Source organism: Myodes glareolus, chromosome 14 (genome assembly GCF_982192425.1).
Source record: "Myodes glareolus chromosome 14, mMyoGla1.1, whole genome shotgun sequence".
Lineage (NCBI taxonomy): Eukaryota > Metazoa > Chordata > Mammalia > Rodentia > Cricetidae > Myodes > Myodes glareolus.
In genome coordinates, this window is record NC_142039.1 from 11,183,949 (window position 1) to 11,208,450 (window position 24,502).

The 24,502-nt window shown below is 37.2% G+C and overlaps 1 protein-coding gene and 1 pseudogene across 3 annotated transcripts in view; one reads left to right on the forward strand and one right to left on the reverse strand.

The window, feature by feature from the left end:
- Nucleotides 1-24,502, reverse strand: part of Malrd1 (MAM and LDL receptor class A domain containing 1) — a 614,092-nt gene that overhangs the window by 35,370 nt on the left and 554,220 nt on the right. The window lies entirely within an intron of this gene.
- Nucleotides 1,258-1,358, forward strand: LOC125417703 (U6 spliceosomal RNA; annotated as a pseudogene).

Consider the following 24,502-nt stretch of genomic DNA (forward strand, 5'->3'; position numbering starts at 1 on the left):
CCACCTACCTATATATTTAGATAGTGACATTTACATAGAACGTGGTGAAATGAATGAGGAGGGGGAAAAAGGAGAAACATTTACAGAATTGCAGAAAGAATTCAGGACATTTAATGTGCTTTCATCTCTGTTTCTCAAAGGAAGCCTCCTCTATGGAAAAACCAGTGTTGAAATAATTGTGGCAATTTGATCCCTAGACTTCTGTAACTTTTCCAGGGCAGGGTGGTCCTCTGCTTTTGAACCAGATTCTGAGGACAGCATCAATACTATGCCAGGATAGTATCTGCCCAACCTGCCAGCAACAGCACTGAAACAAGTTTTTCTGTTGCCTCTCCTGGAGAATTGCAGTCAGGAAGTGAACGAATATTCCTTCTGTTCTAAATACAGCGGAGTACACTCATTTCCTCCAAGCTTACCCTAAACCCCTATTAAATTTCATGGAGATGTTTTTAAAAGAAATATTAGCATCACTTTCATCATCATTTTTAAAGGAATCTTTCTCATAACTGAGTCAGTAGGGTTAGAATAACAAATGAAAAGTGAAGTAATGCCTAACACCCCAGGATAAAGACTGTTTGAGAATTGGGTAGTATACGGGGTGATATACTTGTCAGAGGTGAAGCCTTGAGGCTCGGGCGGGAGAAAAGAGGCACAAAAAGTGGATGGTCTGAGGGATTGAAACCAGTGTGCTTTGGTTATATGGCTGAGCACCAAAGAAGAGTCATCCAGACAGGGACAGTCTAGTCCCAGAGATAGAATCTGGGCTTTTGGTCCAGTGACTTGGCAGGTTTGGGACTGTTGCATAATTGCCTGAGGCTAGAGACTTGTTCCAACAGGGAATAGGACAAAGATTCATCACACACCTTGACAATTAAAGTCCAAAATGTTCCTCATAGGAAATCATTTAGCTACTTTATGTCTAGGCAAGGCTGGAAGCAAACATGTTATCATTTTTTTTTCATTTTACATTTCAACCACAGTTACCCCTCCCTTATTCTCTCTCAATCCCCCTACCTCCCTCCCACCCAACCCCACCCCCTCCATCCGCTACTCAGAAAGGGTAAGTCAACAAAGTCTGGAATATCAAGTTGAGGCAGGACCAGCCAATCCTTCCCCCAGCCCTGTATCAAGGCTGCCTCCATAGGGAGTTTGTTCCAAAAAGCCAATTCATGAACTGGGCATAAATCCTGGTCCCACTGCCGGTGGGCGCACAGAACTATCACCCACATTCCGAGGGCCTAGTTTGATCCTATGGAGGTTCTGGCAGAACATATGCTAAAACTGGAATGATAGAGAGAAGATTAGCATGGTCCCTGCGCAAACATGGTTTTATGTCCCGTGCATTGCCAACGTTATCTATGAAGACCATGGACTGTGCTAACCTAGTATGTAGCATTCTAATTTAGGATGCTCGGATCTTGACATCTGTCTCTCCCTCCCTCTGCCCTTCCCTCCTTTCCTCTGTGCATGTGTGAGTATCTCCCTATTTTTTCCTTGCAAAAAAGAAAGAAAATAGGCCTTAAATCTTTGAATTGTTAACTATGTTATTTTTAAATGCAGTCATTTTATATACATTTACTTTGAATAAAGGTTCCCATGTGAAAAATACATACAGGAATCTGATTTATTTAGTTTTATACATCTGTTTTAAGTTAGTTTGCATATATATATATATATGTGTGTGTGTGTGTGTGTGTGTGTGTGTGTGTGTCCTCTACATTTTAATCATCTTATAACTCTTGGTGATCAAACAATGACACAATTATAGTGAGTATTGTGGAAGCTTCCCCCAAATTCATTCCACCAATCCCCTTACTGTAAACTCTGTAACTTTCCTTTGGTTCAGTTGGTGTGGGACCCATGGCAATGCCATGTCCTCCTTATGATACAGGCATCAGCATACAGATTCCCAGCCAGCAGAGATGGGTTTATAGATAGACACGGACATAAGTCTATGCAAGTGCTTCGTCACAAAGGGTTACAGTTTGATGTTTGTATCTGCTTAAAGGCTTTCTTCCTCAACTCGGATGTAAAGCAGGAAGCATGCTTGAAGTCCTGTTGCAAGCTCAGATAGTCCCTTTGGTATCGTTTATTTGGAAAGGCCATTCTGAGGGTGGGATTGACTAATAGGAGACAGTCTGTAAAATCCCGGGGAGATGGAGAAAGGGTGATTAACTCCATAGTCTCCTTTGTGTTCAAGGACCAACTATCCACAGCTAGGCTTTTGGCTTGAGTCAATAAATTTAGTTATCATTCTGACCACTATGATTTAAGACTCATGTTTTAATTTTTATTTATTTGTGTCTGTGTGAGAATCTGACACATGTGTTTCGGAACCACAGAAGCCAGAAGGGGGCACTGAGTTTTTCTAGAGCTGGAGTAATGAACATTGTGATCCAAGCTGTGTCCTCTGGGAATGGGCTGGAGCAGTGTGCAGTTTAAATATATTGTTAGTCAGATCTATGATTTAGCGCTGTAGAAGACAAGCTTACGTGCTTTTATTACATGCTTTTCTGCTGACAGGTTCAAATTATTAGATGCACACCCGTCACTTTTGCTAAGAGGATCCAAGATCACGCCACATTTACAGTCCAAGCTTAGCATATTACAAACTAGTGCATGTTTCTCCATTTCATCCTTTATGAAATGAAAGGACTGAGAACTTGAGTCTTACATCCCTAAGGAAAGTATGCTGAAAAACTTTCCACTGTGGCTTCTCAGACTGTCTTGTGCTGACCGCACATGCTTCCTTCTCATGGTCTTTCTCAAGTTAAAATATGGAGCATAGTTGACATACTAGTACTTGGTACTATACATTGTGCTCATCAGAAAAAAATCATGGTAAGGAGAAGTTTCTGGTATGGATGGTCTGAACGTGTCTGTTTGTTACATTAAACCTTACCGGGGACATACGGAAGTGCAGGAATACAGGGCAAGTGTGAGGCTAGGAAGATGAGGACATAAGGATACCTAGACACTGGGAGAAAATGTGTTTCCTAGCTCTGTGACTTTATACAATTCAGATATATCACATTTATTAAAAGCCGTAATGAGAACTACAGAACTTGTAGGTTAGAAAAACCCACAGAAAAGACTCATGAAACAACACCATTGCAGATTTCGCTAAGATGTTGCATATATGAAATTTTGCTTTTTCATATTTATTCTAGTCATGAATCTTCTCTACTTAACTTCTATTTCTTGTCCTAAAAGTCTGATCTTTAAACTAAATCGGACAAGTGTTGACTCTAATCCCTTTAGGGACTCTTAATGAAGATGGAAGAAGAAATATAGTCACTGGCACATCTTCTAATTTCAAAACTTACCAAAAATATTCCCAACCACGTAATATAGTAACACTCTTTAAGATTCTTGATGAAGGCACATGGCAAGGAAGAGAGGGAGGAGTTGAATATATTTCTACCCACTATATAGTCATTTCTCATGTAGAGAAAAATGGAGAAATCTGGAGCGTTTTTCTCAAAGTAAGTGTTTCCTGGGTGATGGGCTGGGACTATATCAAGAAAATGGTATAGGAAAATATAACTAATTGTTTAGCAAGGCACCATAGCATCGTGGATGAATTCACTGTAATAGAAAATAGGAAAGCAGGAGGAGCCACTGAATAATCTCAGAACCACAGAGTGCTGCAATTCCACAGTCCTTGCCAGTGATTAATTTGCTTGGACTAATTTCCCCCATGACTAATTAGCTCCAACATGTTATCCAAATTTCGTAAGTACTAGGTGGAGCCAACCTGAAGGAAAAAGATAAACATCCTGTTCCATTCATGCATACGGGTCTATTTTCTTATACAAAGAAGAGAAAGGGAGAAATAAAATGTCATTAGATTCTTTCAGCTACAGCCCACACCCTAACCTTTCTTCAATTTTAGTAGGTTCTTTGCTATTAGCAGGTTTTAACCAAGGTGCCACTGGAATAACTCAGTTCTGGGTGTGCTTGGCAACACCCATTCGTTACTTTCTCACACCTGGAACACAAGTTCATCTTGTCTTTCTTGTCATTTGTGTACACACCCCAGCGATTTGTCACACTGCCAGGGCCAGTAAGTAGCAGCTCCACACATTACTAAGCTTGCATTCCTGGACTAATTGGCGGGACTCAGCAGAGGGTTTGCTCTGGCTGCTTAAGTGAACTGGGTTGTTGTCTCAAGCGATAAATCAAGTTTAGCTTCTTTATATTTGTTCTAATAGGTCTGAAGAAAGCATAGGGTGTTCAGAGGGAGGGTTCCCTCATAAAGATGCTGTTATCTGAATATTCAAATTTAGAAGCTAGTGTACGTGACAATGAGGTGGCATCTAATACTTGCCACCGATCCAGGACATTTGAGGAGAACACATTTATTTGTGTGATTCTTAATAAGTATGAATCAAAAAGAATCTTCGACTTACTTTAAAATTTCATATCCCATCAGGAAAAAAAATAAATGAGTTTCATATTTTAAAATATTGGGGCTGGTAAGATAGTCTGAGTTGGTAAAGTATTTGCTGCAGAAGCATGAAGACTGGAGTTCAATTCCGAGCACCCCAGTAAAAAGCCAGGCACCCGGTAAAAAGGTGGTGCCTGCTTGTAATACCAGCAATGTGTAAACAAAGATGAATGAATTCCTGGGGCTAGTGAAAGACCCTGTCACACAAAGCGAGGCTCTTCTGCTACACCTGAGGTTGACTTCTGGCCTACACATACACATATCCATACACATGTATGTGCACTTACATACTGTACAGAACATTGAACATGTACACATCTGTCTCACCAAAGTCACACATATGCATACCCAAGATTTGAAAGTCGAAAAAAAGTGACAAGCTCTTATGTGTGCCCCTTCAATGTCATTGCAATCATCACATCACATCACCTTCACCTCCTAAGTCACTTTTGTCTTCCAGTCCCACTACATTCCTGCTCTTGGGTCTGGCTAAAGGTCACTGTCACTTTGTTGTGGGAACAGAATTGACTTTCTGGTCTCCAGAGTAATGTCACATTGTAAAATTTCTCTGATGCTAAACCTTCACCGTTTCCAGTGCTCATAGAGTCCTGCCAGGTAAGATGGTTCTGTGCCAAAAAACCTTCCCTGAAATGGGCTGCACAGCTTTGATCTCAATTTTCCTTGTGCTCATAGGCCCCTAACACGTGTTCGAAGTCCTCTCATTGAGAGACGCTCTTTCATACTCTACGACTTTTCATGACCTCCGCTGTCAATGGCTAGAAGATGGTTTCGTTTCTTTATCTACCTGGGCAAGTAGCATTTATCCCCAGAGATCATTGTCTTAGGTCACTGGAGAATTTCTTTTGTGTCCTGGCTTGACTTAGACATTCCAAGTTTAGTACCATAGTGTCATGACAGCACTTAATCCCACAGAACTCAGTTTCCTGTTGACTTCTTTCAAATTAACTTTACTGACGGAAAGGCCTAGATGTATTCTCTCTTACAGGATCAAACCAGTCAGCAGCATTCTGTGTGTAAATGTTTGCTTAAAATATTTATGACCATCACCCTAACAGCAGCTAATATCTGTTCTGTTAGAGTCATCAGAACACTTCTCTTCTGTGCATACACATTTTCCTCAAACCTTTAGAACCCCCTCTTACAGCATTAGCACATCTTAGAGTCAACTGGGACACTGGCCCAAGCGCTAAGAGATGAGTTCGGCTCTCAGAGTATCAGTCAGAAGTTGAAAAGTGGTACCTAATAATTTCGCAAGTGGTATTGACTCTTCTGTTCTGAAGGCCCTATTTTGGGAACCCCTTTCTGAGAACAACCTTTGAGGTAAAAACTATTCTTAATTTAGAGAAGAATCAAAACATAGAGCATTGTCTTTTTATGCAGTGAGTTCAGGTTCCTTAATCTACTTGAACTTTTGTCCTCATACCATATAAAATATTAACAAAAAATTAAGTTCTGGTTCCTCATAAAATATTGTGTAGGTACTATTAGATTTTGTCCTTGGGGGATGATAATTCAGAGATGCAAAATGTGTGTTCCTGTGTGGCTTTTATTGCAACCTGAACTTGAATCCTGAGTTAGACTGCACAACATTTCATATACAGGCAAGAAGCATATTCATAAGTCATTTCAAATTATTATAGTAATGAAAACCTTTAACTACTTTTAAGTAGAAAGAAGAGAAAACTGTTCTTCATTTACTATGTTCAAACAGATGTGCAGTGAACTGGAATTGTTCAATAGTATAAAATATTTCCAAGTTAAAAACCATCACGAAGTTGATGTTTTGCACTTTGTGTCTCCCCTGCTTTCCTTTTGCTGTTATGAAGCAGTAAGTTCCTGGAGCATTATGGGAAACAAAACAAACAAAAGGAAAAAGGAAAAAAAGAAGAAATAACAATATAACAAGAATTCATAAACTGGACAAATGAAAATAGACTATTGTTAGTAGAAACTGGATCCTTCAAAGACATAATAAGCAAATACATTTTTGCTCTGGAATATTAATTGCAATACAAAATAATTTGAAGGGTACCAGGTTTTGGAAATTTTTCTTTTCCCCATGAAGTCAATTTTTTCCCTTGAAAACATATTTTTGGACTTTTAGTGCCATCAAGACCTTTTATTTATACTTTATGTCCTACATACTGAAATATACATGAACAAACACAACATGGGGAGGTTAAACCGAAGAAAGAAAGAGGCATGAGTTGCTGGGTTATGGAAGGAATTTCACTAGCTGTATTACAAAGCCTGGGCTAAGAACTGTAGGAGTCTTAGGCTTGCTCTGACCTTTTGGTAAAGAAAGGAAGGTTTTAGTTGTAAAACCCGAACAAAATTTGAACTCCTGCCATGGCTCCACACCAAACTGAGGGAGAATTCCAGGCTCAACACTCGGCTTTTCTGAGAAATTACTGAGCACTTTCTGTTTCTGAGCCTTGTTTTAGGTTCCAGGCAACTTAATCAGCAGATTGTGTTCTTTCTGACCTCACACATAGGATAATGGCAATGCCCTTGCACTACACACAATTATCTTATTCTTGTCTCATACGTCTTCTCTGATAGGTGTACTCTACCCATATCTTGAGATATTTTTGCCTTCATGTAATTGTCATTTTGGCTCTAATCCTAATCTCTGAGAAGGCCTTAATGAATGATCTCAGATGCAATACCTTTTACCTAGTTTCTAGCAATCTCCTTATCCCCATTAGCTTTCTTTCTTACATCTCTTGTAACTATACATGAACATTTGACTTTATACACACACACACACACACACGCACGCACACATCACACACTTAATTTATACTAAAATGTATGAGCAGATTCTGAAGACCTGACTCGGGTGGATGATTTTGCAGAGACAATATAGATTGTGAATGTTATTTAAGCAGAACATACAGAGTAGTTTCACGACACCTGCTGTACTGAAAGAGTCTTAACCATGTTCAAATTAGGCATCTGAACCACTCAATGTCTCAGGAAGGGGTCATATAGCATCCTCATCCAGTGTGTGCTGTTTCAGAAAGAAGTCAGTGTTTGCTTGATGTTAGGACCCCACATAGTGTTATATACAAGGGCAAGGGACAGTATGGCCATTTTTATACATGGCAAAGTCTGAAGGAAACTGGCAGCAGCCCTAATGTAAAGGGCACACAGCCTGCTGTGAGATGTCGTAAGCACAGCCTGATATCTGCATAAGTAGTTCTAATGAACAGGAAAAGGCAGGTATTTGTACAAGGAGTACATGAGACGTGACAGTGCAGTGGACACCCCATTGTTCTAAGTCACCAAGAGTCTATGTCTAACAGTATAGCTACCTCCCCTCCCATAGCCACAGTTCTGATGGCTTTATGTTTAGGTCTCATTGAACAAGTGTCAACACAAGTTTGTCTAACTATAAAATCAATTCAAAATAATTTTGCTCTTTATGTAGAATCTTTTCAGTTCTCTCCTGGTCAAGATCTAGAATTCTCTTAAATTTTTAATAAATAATCTCAAATTTTTAGTAATTTCCAGGCTATATGTATGTACATGTACACACACATACGTATATATATGGATATAAATGAATATGCCTTTAAACAAATGAAAGGTTGAAAATAAGCTACTTTGGTTCAAAAGGCTAAGTATCTTTGCTACATATATCCAAATAAGACATCCTCAAGATCATAGACTGATCTCTTTTGGAGATGTGTAAAAATTCCATATTAAATATGTTGGCTTTCAACATGCATGCTTCCTGCACTTGTGGATTCAATAATATTCAGACAGAAAATATTTGGCAAAAATCATGTGAAATTACATAGAGATTTTTGTCATTATCTCCTAAACGATATAATATGATAATCATTTACATGGTATTTACACTGTAAGTATTTTAATAATATAGACAGGGTTTAAAATACACAGCCAATATGCAGAGTATATATGCAAACACTAAACCATTTTCTATAAATGTCTTGGACAGCTATAGAGTTGGCAATACACATCAGGGTTCTAGAATTAATCTCCTGTGAATACTGAAGGATTATAGCACAGTTAAATAACTCTAACTAAGAACAAATGAAGAAACATGTACATCACACTTTTGTTGAAGGGTGTACATAATATAGTCAAATATTTATTGTGTGTACTTAGGCACACATGCACTCATCGCAGAGTGGTCCTTTGATTTTTTTATGTGCCTTTCACTGTCAGATTAGTTGATGACCTCTTAAAGTTCTCATATTTAGACAAAGCAAAGAATAATGGTCTTTAACCTGCAGCAACTGGAGAAGGAACACTATTGATGAGCATGTGCAGTTAGCACATAGTTGGGATCTCTGGGATAAGATTATAATGGCTAAGGTATTGATGGAAGAAAAATTACCTTAAGTACTATTTTATTTTCTGAATATCCTATCAATTTTAAGGACAATACTTCATTTGACTTCTGGAAATACTCTACGTGAAGAAGATGGGAAAAAAATTAAGAAAAACAAGGTAAAGAAAAAAAAAGACATAGAAAGCGATGTAACAGAGACTTGTGTTACAGACTTTGTCAAGATGTAATCTTAAGTTTGTGCAGTTTCTCTCATGATGAAACTTAATAATGATTTTACCACATCCCTTATATAGAAAAACAAGCACTTCTTGTTCAACTAAAATGTATGTGCTTGTATTTCCTGAGGGTCTTGAAACATCTGTTAGGAAGCAGATTCAAATTTGTAGGTAGTTACAACTGATATTCAGCAAATATTGCTTTTGTTTATATTGCTAAATACATAACTATTTTTATACCGTGTTATATTGCTGTGTTCATAACATACAAATATGGTGATGTAAATAGTGAAATATATTTGCATTTGTTTCACACATTTGATTTGCATATTTATATCAGTGCAAGATTTTTAAAGCATACATTGGATAATTCATATGTATATCAGACTCTATGTACCATATATTATGTGTTAAAATGTCTTTTAAATCATTATGATGTTTTTAAATAAAAATTTTATAGTTCTGTATTCAGAAATATTTTGGATGGTCAAATGCTATTTCCTGAGAGATGAAACAGAAGCATAAATAAAAACTTTCTTGAGCTCATGAAATTAATATTTTAGTGAAGGGAACATGGGTATGGGTGAGAGCACACAGTGAAGAAATATAGAAGTGAATATGTATTTATTGATAGAATCAGGACACAACTAAACACTAGACAGGAGACTATGAGTATAGAATAGAAGACTCTAATATTACTTTTTTTTAGGATTTATTGATTTAAAATTATGATAAATACTGGTGTTTTTTGTTCATATACTTGAATGCCCTGTATGTATGTGATGTGGGAGTCCCCTATGTATCCTGTGATTACCATTAATGAATAAAGAAACTGATTTGAACTTATAGCAAGACAGTACTTAGGTAGTCAGGGAAAACTAAACTGAATGCTGGAAGAAAGAAGGCAGACTTAAAGAGATGCCATAGAGCCGCCAGAGATAGACCTGCTAAAACTTTGCTGGTAGGCCACGACCTCGTGATGACATACAGATTAATAAAAAATAGGTTAAATTAATATGAGTTAGCCAATAAAAAGCTAGAGCTAATGGGCAAGCAATGATATAATTCATACAGTTTCTGAGTGATTATTTCAGGTCTCAGCTAGCTGGATGGCCGGGAACCAACAAGCAGTCCTCCTTGTAACATGTATGTGTGTTCAGTACCCATACAGGTCAGAAAAGAGTGTCTGATCCCCGTGAACTGGAGTTACCAGTTCTCATCTGGTTTATGGGAATCAAACCCAGGTCCTCTGTAAGAGCAGTAATGCTTTTAAGCACTGAATCGTCACCCAGGCACATTCTCAAGATGTTTTAGAATTAAATGGAGACGGATCTTCTGAGGACAAGTACAGAAAGTAGGTTGAATGGAGAAGTGGAGAAGTGGGGGCTATATTGTCTCTTTAAGGAGCTGGCTTCAAGATCATGTTTGTAATTCAGTAGGGAGACTGGTTTCTGACAGACAAAACCCACACAAAAGAAATTCTTGGGAAAAGGGGAATAGATCCCAAAGCCCTTCATGGACAGGGTCTTTACAGAAAGATGCTGTAAAATGTGACAGGTGAAGGCTTGTACGTAAGTTTCCTGATAGAACTACTTGGAAGTTCTCTGAGAATGAATATCTTAGGGGGACTTGAAGGATAGTGATTGGCAGAAGCAGCCCTGTGGGGTGGAAGACATGCCAAGGGTGATAAAAGCACAGGGATCATTTCTCACTCTTAGACAAGAATAAAACTAGAAATGTGAATTGTTTAGGTCTCCACATGAATGCATGTGTAAAGTCTCCATGTGAATACATGTGTAAGGTCTTTATGTGAGTGCATATGTAAGGTCTCCACGTGAATGCATGTGTAAGATCTCCACGTGAATGCATGTGTAAGGGTCCCCATATGAATACATGTGTAAGGTCTCCACGTGAATATATGTGTAAAGTCTCCACATGACTTCATATGTAAGATCTCCACATGAATGCATGTATAAAGTCACTACATGAATGCATGTGTAAGGCTGCCACTCTGTGGGTAGCATTTGTGCGTCTCATATTTTATGAGAGTATCACGTGACTATAGTCACACATGTGCAAGTCGTACTGGAAGTGCAGCTCTAAACATAAATGGTAACAATTTCTTCAACTGCTTCTTATGATGTAAGCTTGGAACTTGCTGGATAGCCAAGGATGGCCTTAAACACCTAATCCTCCTGCTTCCACTTCTCAAGTGCTTAGATAATAGGCATGAACTACCACAGTTGGATTCTGAATCTCTATTTTTAAGTAAATAATACCTATAATTTTATTTATTTTACAGTTACAGATAATTTCTTTATATTTCACGACAGCACCTCATTTCTGCTCCTCCAATAGCCGTCTTCTCAATTCTCCATTTCCATGTGTCCAAATTCATGCTGACACACTCTCTCTCTCTCTCTCTCTCTCTCTCTCACACACACACACACACACACACACACACAGAGTCACATAAAGTTAATCCATTACCAAGCCAATACCATATGCATATTAATATTTGCTTATTTTCAATTTCCTAGAGTTAATTACCCAATTTATATTAGCTTCCTAGTTGCTATACTTTATGTCTAAGTTTGGAATTTGCCAACAAATTTGAGTGCAACATTCTACCAGAATAAAATGTCAGGCAAACAAGCAGTATTCTTTTTCCTTTCAACAGAGAAACTCCCAAAGAAGAATTTCAGAAGATAATTTTCACCTTTCCCTTTTTGTCACCCTGGACTGGCTTTTTAAAGAATTTGGAGCTCTTCTGTTTATGATCAGTTGAGCATCCCTGATCCATTTCTTCCTCTGCTGAAGTCCCCTCCCAGGTTTTGGCACTCTACAGCATGCATGAGAAGTTACTATGCTTGTAGTAAGTTTTTAGTTTGTTTGGATTTGGAAATCAGGTTCAAAACTTGTCGATGTGATGCTGTCCATCATATTCCCCATTTCCTTTCAGTTTCTGTATAACTCTGTGATAGTCTACCTTCCAGGGGTTCTTGGATCACTCACCATATTTTCTGTAGAAACTGTTATATTCCAGCTGTCCTCAAGCAATAGGAATAGAAGAGGGCAATAGAAATCGTATAATGGTAAGGCAGGGGATGCACTTTTGGGGAGGAAGAGAAAGCAACCAGAGTGACTAAGGACAGGGAAAGAGTGGGGAAGGAACCCTATTCTAGGATATCAGCCAGTACAGCTAGGATGGGCAGGAAAAATTGTTTCCCCTGATATAAAGAGAGTAATGTAAGTAATTCTATGGTGTATCTCCTTATTAATCAAGACCACTTGTTACTGGTGTTTGCTTTAAATTTAAATGCTTAATGATACATAAATAATGTTATTTTAAAAGAACTTTTGTAATAAAATATTAAAACGTTTATGATAAAAGTACAAAAAGAAGCTTCCCAATGTTATACAAACAGCATGGTCTTGTTTCATTGTGTTTTTGTTTTGTTGTTGTTGTTTTAAAAAATATATGAGCACACAAACTGACTACTTCAGAGAATTAGGCCTTTCTTTTGATGTGTTTCTGAATTTTTCTAAAAAATTAGTAAATACTAATTTTCAGGGCAATAAGAAAACAAGAGTCTTTAAAACAATAGCATGAATTTAATCTTTTCCCTTAAAAAACGTAGGTGTGAGGAAGGCTAACATAATTGGTCTTCAAGTGCCCCAGTTTCCTCATCTATTAAACACACAGAGATAAAAGCAGCGGTGTCACGGTGATACTACAAGTACTCATGAAATACCACTAGGTGCTTAGCATGTCATAGGGGCATTGTCCACTTTCTGTTATGATCAAATATTATTATTCATGTCTAGTAAGCTCCTAACTTATTCAGTGTATAGTGCTTGTTATTAGACATTTTATGCCTAAAACTACAGACATTTTGATTAAAAAAAATGTGTTTCAGATGATTGGTAAAGTAAATGCTAACAGACTGAAAAAGACAAAACCTCCGTGTCCTAAAATAACCTTGATGGCTGAATATCAAAGGGAGGAAAAAACATAGACTAGTGACCTAGTTGTGGCAGTTCAGTAAACAGATAGCTTTACACAATGCCAATTAAAATATTCACAAGATAACAAACCATTTTCCTCCCAAAGTAAATCATGGACTGTATTGATTCTTCATTTCTTTCTTTTAAAAATACCCTGATTGTTTTTCAGCAGCTTCATCCTGGAGACTCTCATGCAGTAAGCAGAATGTTGTTAGAGGCACACTACCAAGCATACCACAGAGAGATTTTTCATATGGCTGACTTTACAGTAAAAAATAAATGATAGGAAATTAGAGTGGGTTTTAAGTATCCTGTTGGTAAAGTATAATAAAAATGCAAGCTGAGCATGTCCTCAGATGAGCTTCTAGTCCAATGGCCTGTCTCCATCTTCCTTCACATATATGTTAAAAAATTTAGGAGCAAAGAAGAAGAGGAAATGGGGAAAAATGACTCAACTTGTGGTCCAGTAGCTGCTGTTCTTTACTGTTACCATCAAGAACATCACAAACTGTATGCCTTAGATATTCATAGTTAGGAAATGGAATACAAATGGAGGACAATCTCAGTGACCCTTTCTGCCTACTGCTACACTCATTGTGTCCCTGCTTTTCTCGGTTATCTAGGCCAGCCACATCTGTCCTGTCAAGTTCTGCTGTGAGCTGATAAGGGCATCAGCAATATATTCAAAATATCCTTGCTAATAGGCCCTGTGTATACTAGGCAGTATTATTATGTTTTTATGCTTCTCAAAACTGTTCTGATTTTCTATTAAAAATATACTTGCTTACACTCAGCTGTCAAAATACAATGGCGACTAAAATTGTGAACTCAATGGAAACATATCACCAGAATTCTTGAGAAGAGCAGAGTAGCTTACGAAAAGTATAAGATATACATACATCTTCTATTCAAATCTGAACTCTATGTGACGATTTCTATTTAAATCATTCAACCTTATTTTGTTTTTGTTTGTTTTTTGAGATAAATCTTATATATCATATACTGTCCTTGGGTCTTTATGTATCTGAAGATGACCTTGAACTTCTGATATTTCTGTCTCTCTACATCCTAAATGCTGGGATTACAGAATTGTGTTATTACTGCAGGATATAACCTGGATGTTATGCATACTAGGCTAGGCTTCAAACAGTTACCTATATACCCAATCCTGTAGAAATGTTAAGGGCCTTTTAAAATTGTTTTATTCCATTCTAGGAATAGTCTATGGAGCAGTTAAAGCAGATATTTACATTACAAACTTGGAGATCTCAGTGTTTATGAAGGTCTTATAGGAAACAAAAGAAACAATAATACAACACACGTTCTTGGTGAAAATTTAAACATCATTTATATCAGAACTTTTTTGAATTAGGATTTACAATTCCTTCTCATTCTCTTTCTCCCTTCTTCCTCTTTCTTCTTCCCTTCACACTTACCCCTCTTATCACTTGGGATGGAACTGAAAGCTTTATGAATAAGCACTTTATTACAGAGCCATACTCCAACCCATCAAATTTCCTTTCTTGATTCCTTGATTCTTTAGATGTAGTTCTCTCCCCACCCCCAACAAAATGTACTTTACTTGCTGCTCCTGCAGTCATTTCCTGGCACCTACTAGGCATTCTCTTAATATTGTCAGCAAGATACAAATGTGGAGACCACTGAGGTAGACAACTAAGATGAAAAGTGTTCTCACTGGGTTCTGAGAAAGGTATTCTGAACTCTGCATTCTTAAAAATGAGAAAAGCAATGGCTAGAGCATTGACTGTGGAAGAAAATACACTGTGAAGACATGGTAGAAAATAATGAATATTCTCTTCTTTCAGTATAATGCAAATTCAATAAATTCAAATGACAGACAAGTCATTAAAAAATATGAAGCCTTGTCAGAAAAAAATTGGAGCAGATTGTAGAAGGAGCAGCGGGTAGGCCTGCTTTTCATCCCACCCGGCTCCCAGAAATAACAACACACAAATTGTATTCATTTAAACACTGCCTGGCCCATTATCTCTAGAGAGTTAGTTATTGGCTAACTCTCACATCTTGATTAACCTATTTCTAATAATCTGTGTAGCACCACGAGGTGGTGGCTTACCAGGAAAGATTCAGCATGTCTGACCTGGTGGCTGGCTCCATGGCATCTGCCTCATTGCCCTCTTCCCAGCATTCTGTTCTGTTTACTCCGCCTATCTAATTTTCTGTCCTATCAGAGGGCCAAGGCAGTCTCTTTATTAACCAATGAAAATAACACATAACAGAAGGCCCACCTACATCAGTATATGACTAGTGTCTTTGGCCTTGGTCATTGATCACCTATTATGACATTCAAAACATTAAAATAGAAAACAAAAAGAATCTGTGCACGATGGCTCCTTCTCAACAGTTGGGAGACAGAAGCAGAAGAACTGTTGAGGCAAGTTCAAAACGAATGTTATCTGTATTGTGATTTTGATATTAACCAGGGCTACAAAGTAGAAACCCATCTCAAAGCAACAAAAGCATGAACAGGAAGAGTATGAGGAGGAAGAAAAAGTAGAGGACAGATAAGAAAAAGGAGACTGAAAAAATGGAGATAGTGAGTCTAGTCTAATAGACTGAGAAATATGATGATGGAAATAAAAAAGAATACAAACTATTACTAAGAATTTTGGCAAAAGAATTCATAATGTATATATATATAGGCATTATATTTATATGGTAGCAAATGTTTTTGAGATTTTCTAAATTATAAAAGGATTTGCATATGTATATATGTATTCATTGATAGATATACGATAGAAAGATATATGATAAGAAGGAAATATATAGATAGATAGATAGATAGATAGATAGATAGATAGATAGATAGATGATAAGTAACATCAGATGTTACTCAACAGTGTGAGGAAATTCATTGCATCACACCAGATAGACTGTTATAAAGTTAAATCTCTAAGACAAACAAAAGCTTCCTGAGCACAAGATCAAGAAAATTATTACACAGTTGAATAGAAGATACTAATGGATAAATTGTTTTCCATTCTAAAATTATCTTACTACTAGAAAATGAGGTATATATCTTAGAGCTACTTTGTGGGATGTCAAATTTCTATCCATTTGGGAAGCTTGTATTTGATGGAAAGATCTCCCATGTGCATGGATCGGTAGGACTAATAGTAATATAATTAATAGTCATCTTACCCAAACCAATATACAGATTGAATGCAAACCCCAACAAAATTTTTCACACTTCTTCAGAAGATAATACCCAGCTTTGTATGGAAACACAAAAAATGTTTTTGGGATTTTATGATGAATTGCAAACTGCAGATTGCTTTTGGCAGGGTGACCAATTTTACTATGTTAATTCCACTGATTCATGAGCATGGGATATCCTCTGATATCTTCTCCAGTTTTTTATTCAGAGACTTAAAGTTCTTGTCTTACAGGTCTTCAACTTGCTTGGCTAGAGCCACACCAAGGTATGTTTAATTATTTGAAGCTATTTAAAGGGTGTTGATTCTCTGATTTCTTTCTCATCCAATTTATCATTCATATATAGGTGGGCTATTGATTCTTTTTGAGTTAATCCTATATCCAGACACTAGATTAAAAGTGTTTATCAGCTGTAGGAGTTCCCTAATAGAGGTTTTGGAGTTACTTATGTATACTGTCATATCACCCTAGGCATTTTGCATATATGTTACAGCTGTGTAGCTTGGTCTTCTTATAGGACTCCTAACAGTTGGAACAGGAGATGTTTCTGACTTTCACTGACATTTTGGACCCTATTCCTCATATTGGATCACCTTACTCAGCCTTAATACATAGGGAGTTATTTAGCCATACCTCAATTTGATATGTCATGTTTTGTTGATACTCATGGGAGACCTGCTCTTTCCTAAGTGGAAAGGGAGGAGGAATGGATTGGCGGTTGGGAACAGAATTGGGTAGTGATGGCGGAAGGTCAGAGAGGAGAGGAGGCACGGGAAACTGTGACTGAGATGTAAAATAAAGAAATAAATTTATCAAAAACAAAACAAAAAAGATCAACCCTACATTTAATAAGAGGACTAATATACAAAATATATAAAAATTTAAGAAATCAGATATTAAAAAACAAATAATTCAGTCAAAATAAGGAGTACATATCTGAAATAGAGAATTCTTAATAGAAGAAACTCAAATGATGGAGAGACACTTAAAGAAATGTTCAACATTCTTAGCCATCAGAGAAATGCGAATCAAAACTACTTTGAGATTTCATCATATATCTATTAGAATGGCTAAGTCAGTAACACAAGTGACATCTCATGCTGATGAGGATGTGGACTAAGAGGAACACTCATCCATTGCCATTGGGAGTGCAGATTTGTACAGCTATTATGGAAAACACTTGCCAAGCCATGTTCATTGCTGTTTTACTCATAATATCCAGAGATGGGAAACAACTTGCATGTCCCTCAACAGAAGAATAGATTAAGAAAATATTTTACACTTACACAACAGATTATTAATCAACTGTTCTAAAAAAAATCACATACTTTCCAGAATCAGGCATTATTTTCCTCCTGTTGAGTAGACCAATTAGAAACTGTTTGTAACTGCTGTAGTATGAATGCTCCCTTCACACCTTTGGGGATATCTTGCCGACAGTGGTCTTTGTTGTGGTTCTTGGTCATCACAGCCAGGCAGGATCATGGGTTGCTTCTTTCTTTTTTCTCTTGAATGGAGCTTAGTAGTTTTCACAGATTTAATTTGAAAGCAGATCTTCATATCTGTTAGCCTTTAAAATATCTCTTTTGATTTAAATGCATTTTTTGTGGTTAATTTAAACTTATTACCAGAGAAAAAAGAGTGAGTACTTTTTGTCAAATGGTGTGTGTGTGTGGGGGGGGTGGGCTGCAATTCTTTATTCTTCACTAAATCCAGATATCTTCAGTCATCATAAGTTTTAATGCAGCAGAAGGGGCAAGAATTCGAAGCCGTGTGTAAGTATTGATGACTTCAGTCCCAGCACAGGCTGCTATGCCTCTGACATTTCTTTCAGGCAAAGCAATCTCTCGGTAATCACTTCTGATTCCACTCGGCACCTGGTTATTTTCATCTTCACATTGTCTAGTACTGCATTTCCTAGCAACAAAGGGAGGTTCTTTGGGGAACTTAGTTCCTAACTTGCTTTTACTTTAAGAGATATGAATTTTAAGTTCAGCTGAATGTTATGTTTACTTATGCAACTGAGCATAAGTAAAAGCAAACAAAGTAGCCACTTATCATGCTGAAGGTTTCTCCTTCAAAATTAGGTGAGAAGAAAATACATAACTCAATGTGACTTCCTCCTGGAGTGAGAGTTGACAAAGAAATGTGAGTAATATCATTGGTCCCAGTCTAAGCCAACTTCTATATCCATTTCCATTAGTGCATACCTTGTCCTTTAGCGAAGCGCTGACAAAATAAAATGGGCCTCCACTCACTCATGGGTTTGAAAAATGACTGTGGTTGATTAACTATGTTCTCCATATATCTTATTAAATGCACTAAAAACTCACACTTTATAAAAACATGTTCTCTCTTTTCTCTTAATCTTAGATTAATCTTTTCTCCATCAAGAGTCCATGTTCCCAGTGGAGGGAACTTGCCAGAAAGATGGTAGTGCATTTAGGAGGTGATGCATCACTTTGTCACTTGAAGAAAATCACAGATACATTTGCTCCCACAGAAGACAGCATCATGCTACAAAGGTATGGCTGAGTACTCTGAGCATTGACTGTGTCAGAAGGTGCTTATCAGTGATAACCCTGCTCATTGGTAACACACAGTTACTCATGATGATGCTTCTTTGACAGGATCTAGGGTGGTTTCTCAGCAGCACCCATAAAGACAAGCTATCTTTCTATCATCAAGTACCAATATCTCCATCAAGGAGTCAAACTATACAGAATAGGAAAATGGACCACAGAGAAAAAGCAACCCTTAAAGCAACCTCCATGAGCATCAAAAACGAATAGCATCCTAGAGTATAGATGGACTTTTAGAAAATTGCCCTTGAGTTTTGTTTACTTCTAGGAGTACACACACACATCCACAGTCATGGGGGTGGTTGCATAAACAAAAAAAATATTGAAATTGAAGAAAAGTGAACTATAAATTTTCTTAAGGATTTTATTCTGCTCCGTTTTAAATATCTATGCCTATAGAAGGCACTTATTTTTTTTGAAAGTAATTTTATTAAATTATAAAAAGTTTCCATTTACGCCCCTCCTCCCAACGCCCTCCCACTCCCCCCCTCCCTCTCCTCCTCCCTCTTTGTCCCCAAGGGCAGTCAGGGTCTCCTGTAGAAGGCACTTATTTATCTCATTACTTTTCTAAAATTATTTGTGTTGAAAGGCTACTTAAAGCAGACTTCTGGACAATAGTCTTAAGTTACTATTCTCTCACATGACTTCCACTACATAAAGTAAATTGGTTGATTTATTTTGCTCTTGTTATTCTGTGTTTGGTTATAGGAATCTATCCCAGCTATGAACTCAGGAACAGTTAGAGAAAAATGTGTATTCTCTTCTCCTTAGCATTGAACCAATATTTTTTCTTGTTACTGCAATCAAATACATAGCAAGAGACAACTTAAGGGGATGGGGAGTCCACTTGTGCTCATAGTTTGGGGTGGAGTTCATCATGGTGTGGAAAGCATGGTGATTGAGGTTATTCTTGGCTATTCCTGGGCTTGCTGAATCAGTAAAGAAAGAGCAGGCAGTAAGCATGGGCATACCATCACTCTCCAGACCCCCACCCCGCCCAGATCCTATTCCTTCAACTAGCTTCCACCTCCCAAAGGATCCACAGCCTCTCATATAGTGTCATGAACTGGAGACCAGTGTTTCCAATCACGAGCCTGGAGACCAGTGTTTCCAACACATGAGCCTGTGCAGACATTGCACATTCACACATTATGAAGCACCCTCCATGCTTGCACAGTGATTTTAAAATTGAGATTCCAGTGAAGTTTCCCCACACTTACTCCCGGGTAAAACGTATACTGCTGTGACTGCTTTGCTATTGTCCTTCCATTGAGCTCCTACAGAAGCCACACAGTCAGTACCAGGCTACTTACAATTTAGCAAATACAATTTTTGTGCATTTGGTTCCTCCAAAGAATAGGTTACAGTATTTAGTAACCTTTCATTTATTGTTCAAGTTTAGTCCTCAGATAACTTCAGACAAAGCAAAAAAGTAGGTAGCCCCTACCTAAGTAGAACATACCAGACACGTACTTTTCTGGTTTTCATGGCAGGTGTCAGCCGAGGATAGTGTAACTCTCTGCCAGAAACCGTCTGTCACCTTGACTATGAACTTGGAGGAAATGATGCATCATGGCCAACCCCACCAGCCACTTTGGTGCCATAATCAGTTGTCAGTTGGTGGGCAATTTTGCCATAAGCTTAGCTCTATGTTGAGTAGTGACAATATCAGTGTTATCTCTCTGTCAATACCGGGTCGTGAATTTGGCCCCAATCCTGGATTCATAGTCCCTGAGTCTTGTTCTCCAGCCTTCTGGGAACTATACAAAGTTTATTTTAAAATAAAGTTTTCTACTTAAACCTATTTCCTTGGTTTGTAACTGAAACACTGACTGCCTTGTCCAGCAAGACCTTTTCTCTGATCTCATTGCATTTTACAACAGTCTGTTACGCGAATATTTCATCACATCATGGCTCTGTCGCTTATCTGTTCCTCTGGGTATATTAATCATCTTAAAGCCATAATAATTGCTTTCTTTATGCCCCCCCCACATCTAACAAACTTTGTGGTAAAAGTAATAACTCATAAAGAGTCTGCTTATTTTGTATGAAGGAACTGTTTAAGGAATAACTAAATAATTGTCTTTTTGAAGTAATTTTTTATTACATTATAGTTTTTTTTTCTTTGTAAGACAATGCCACTACTGGAACTTGCTAATTTAGAGTACTTTCTAAAGATGCTCTTTTGAGTGGCCGAATAGTCCTCTCCTCAGTCTCAGAATCAACAATTTTATTAGTAGTGAGATATAAATGATCCCAGCATCCTAGCATCTTCCCAGGTATCCCAGTCCCAGTTGCTTTACTCACGAATCCAATCATCAGGAGACAGGATGTGCTAATTTCCTACCCGTGATAATGGATTAATAAACTTGTAACTAAAAAACAGTGTCTGAATTCTTTAAACTTGTGATCGTTTGTTTGTTTTTCAATAGAGGAAAGTAAGTGAAATGGTATTTTATGAAATATTCCATTATTGACTTAAAATATTTGAAGCAGGAACAGTAATTATCTTTCGGTTTGGATAAAGGGTTCTAGAAAGAATGGAGAGTTTGATTTTCTAGTGCTTACCTGCTGCCTGGGAAACTCATTATAGTCTCTGCCTACTTCTGTTAACACTGTCAGGATTCACAGACTGAATCAACGAATCTCTACCCAGTAGTAACTGTGCCTACAGATTTAACCTACCAGGAGGCTAGGATGGCTGATCGCAAAGGCAAAGCTGCACTGGAAAATATGTAAGAACTGACTGGAAATCTGGAATGTTAGAAAATACAAAAGAAGACCTACTCAAATAGAAGAACTAGGAAGGAAATACTCTTTCATTTAGGCTAGGGACATTATTGGACTTCATTGTTCATCTTCATATCATTAAGAATAGGCATCACACTTGAATGCTTTAAGAAGTAGTTAAGCCAATCAAAGTTCATTAATTCTTGGGAGGTAGCTTAAAAGTTGCTTTTTACAAGTCAATTTATTTCTACTACTTATTTGATGGGTTAAAGAGACTTTTCATTTTCCCCTGCCTTATCCTTCACAATAATTATCTTTTCAGTCAGTTTCTGCTCTACTTTTAAAAAATACTGAATAATAATTTGGTTTTGCTTTGCAATACATTTAACATGTTGTTACCAACCACATTTGAGTTATAAGTTATATCCCCACCTACTTTTTCACTCTTGATTTTGATAGAGGGTCTACGTTGTCTAAGTTCGCCTAGCACTCACTAGTAGCCCAGGTTGGTCTTGTACTTGATCCTCCTACTTCAGCTTCTTCAGTTTGAATTAGATGATTAATAGGTCCATCCAATATGTTTAAGATTAATAGCATCATGACTATGGTTTCTGACAATCACAAAGTAGCTTAAATTTCTGATCAGTGGTGGTCAGTTAGAAACTTGGTACAAGGGAAACTTCCAGAAATCTATAAACTAAAACAATGATCCTAGATAAAAACCCCTAGCAATAGTAGATATGTATCCTGAACTGGCCATCTCCTGTGACCAGACAAGACTTCCAGTGGAGAGACTGGAACACCAACCCAGCTACATGACCTTTGACCTACAGTCTGTTCGGCCTATGGGATGTGCTGGGGTAAGGGTGGTACAGAGATTGATGTAGTGGTCACCCATGGCTAGCATCCTGAGACCCTGCCATGAGAGTAAGCCCATTGCTGACAATACAACTTCTTTTATCTAAATTGTCTCTTTTGTCATTATAAATTTCCTTGCTAACTTCCTATATTGATACTTTACATCAATAGTGCATCACCAATTTTCTCATTCTCTATTACTATCTACAGAGATTATACTCTAGTCTCCTGCTACTAACAATCAGTCTGTTCCTTTAAATTTAATGAGTATCTCATAGAAAGGATTGAGATGGTCTTGCTGTTTTTCTACTTGTTGCTTAAAAACAACAACAATGTATTTCTCTAATTCCTCATGTCTGAGTTTTCTGGATAGGTATGGTGTTTTGGAGAGTGCTAATAATACTTTGTCTGAATATTCTTTGGCATCACTTCCCTTATTGTTTTCTCTGACTTGAACTTGTGCTAAGGAAGCAACTGCGCATCCTTAACTTACCAAGGTCCTATGAGGGAGCATTCTTTCTTTGACTTCTTATCCAAATTTCCCTCTGTCAATTCACAAGCATAGTAGACTTTTAACAGTGTAGTTACATCTACCTAGCTAAACCTATCTTTTTATTCTGCTATTTTATCTATCATTATACATGTTTCTCATAAGTAGTCAGTGTTCTTTTAAGCACAGTTTTTTATGTATTCCTCAGTCGTCTATCCTGATATTTTTGTCTTATCTCCATAGATCCAAGTTTCTTTCACATATTATTTTTTGTATTTTGAATATTACTCTTCTGCAATTCTAGAAGATATGGCTTTGGTGAGTAATTTCTCTGGATTTTGTTTATCTGCAAATGCTTTGCATTTGACAAGTAATTTAAATGGTGTTTTTGCTGGAAAGATTCTTTTCCTTTTGTCACTTGAGGTACTGGTTGATTGTCTTTTGGTTTCAGGCACTTCTGGTGGGAAGTCAACCTTCATTTATATTGTGTGTCTCTGTCTTCAGTGTATTGTTTTTCTTCTCCACCAACTTCTAAGCCTGTTTTTTTTTCTTTGTGTTTGTACTTTAGCAGTTTTCCTGTGAGCTGTTCAGACATGGTTTTCGTTGTATTTATCTTGCTTGGTGTTTTCTGTGTCTCTAAAATTTATGAGCTGGTGAATTTTATGAAATTTGATTAATTTTGGTTCTATGTTCTTAAACAGGTTTATGCTCAGTTCTTACTGTCTTAACCAGGACTCATTAGAAATATTTAAATGATGTTCGTTATCTGATATGCTACCATGTCCCTTAATATTACCTCCTTAGACTTTTAGGTTTTCCTCTACAAAATTCTATCTGGTGTCAACTTTACAAATTCCAGAAGTTCTACCCACTTTAATTTGTCAACATTTCTCCTTTGGTTTGTTCAGAGAGGGTAATTTATATCTAATGCTATAGAGAACTTTTATGCCTCTCTCTTCTTATCTTCATTCCAATATTTCATGGCTGTTACCTTTCAGTTTCAGGACCTCTACCATTTCTATCTCTGCAAGATTCTGAATAACTTTATAAAAGACGAGGCTTGTGTTTAGTTTTTCAAACTCATTTCTAATCCACACATTGACATCTTTGCTAAATGTGATAATGAGATATTTTAGATATATTGACCTCTGACCTCTTTTCTCCTGTGGTAAGTGGCCATCTTTTTCTGCATCTCTGTAAGTTTACTTACTTCACCCTGAAGATTGTATGCTAAAACAAACCAGTCACCTCCTTTTGAGGAATGTAGTTTTTTTTCTGTCTTACAGTTCAATGTCTGGTCCCTTATATTGAAATCTATAAAAGTGTAGTTTAAACCTATAAAAAGCAGTAAAACTTTTTCAAGCTCTTCTGTCTTAGCAAGATTTTGTCTCCCATTGTATACCTCTAGAAAAAATATCAAGGGTTAGTTTTCAGCTTTGTTAAGATGGTCTGCCTTATTCTGAGGTGTAGTCGTTTGCCTTAAAGATAGGTATTAGCTTATATCTGATCTTAAATACTCCATATTTACAGGTGCAAGACATTGAAACTAAAAAAGCAAGATACTTATGTTTTAATTAGTGAACTAAATCAATTATTTAATTTTGAGGCAGCTCCTTACTCTGTAGCCTA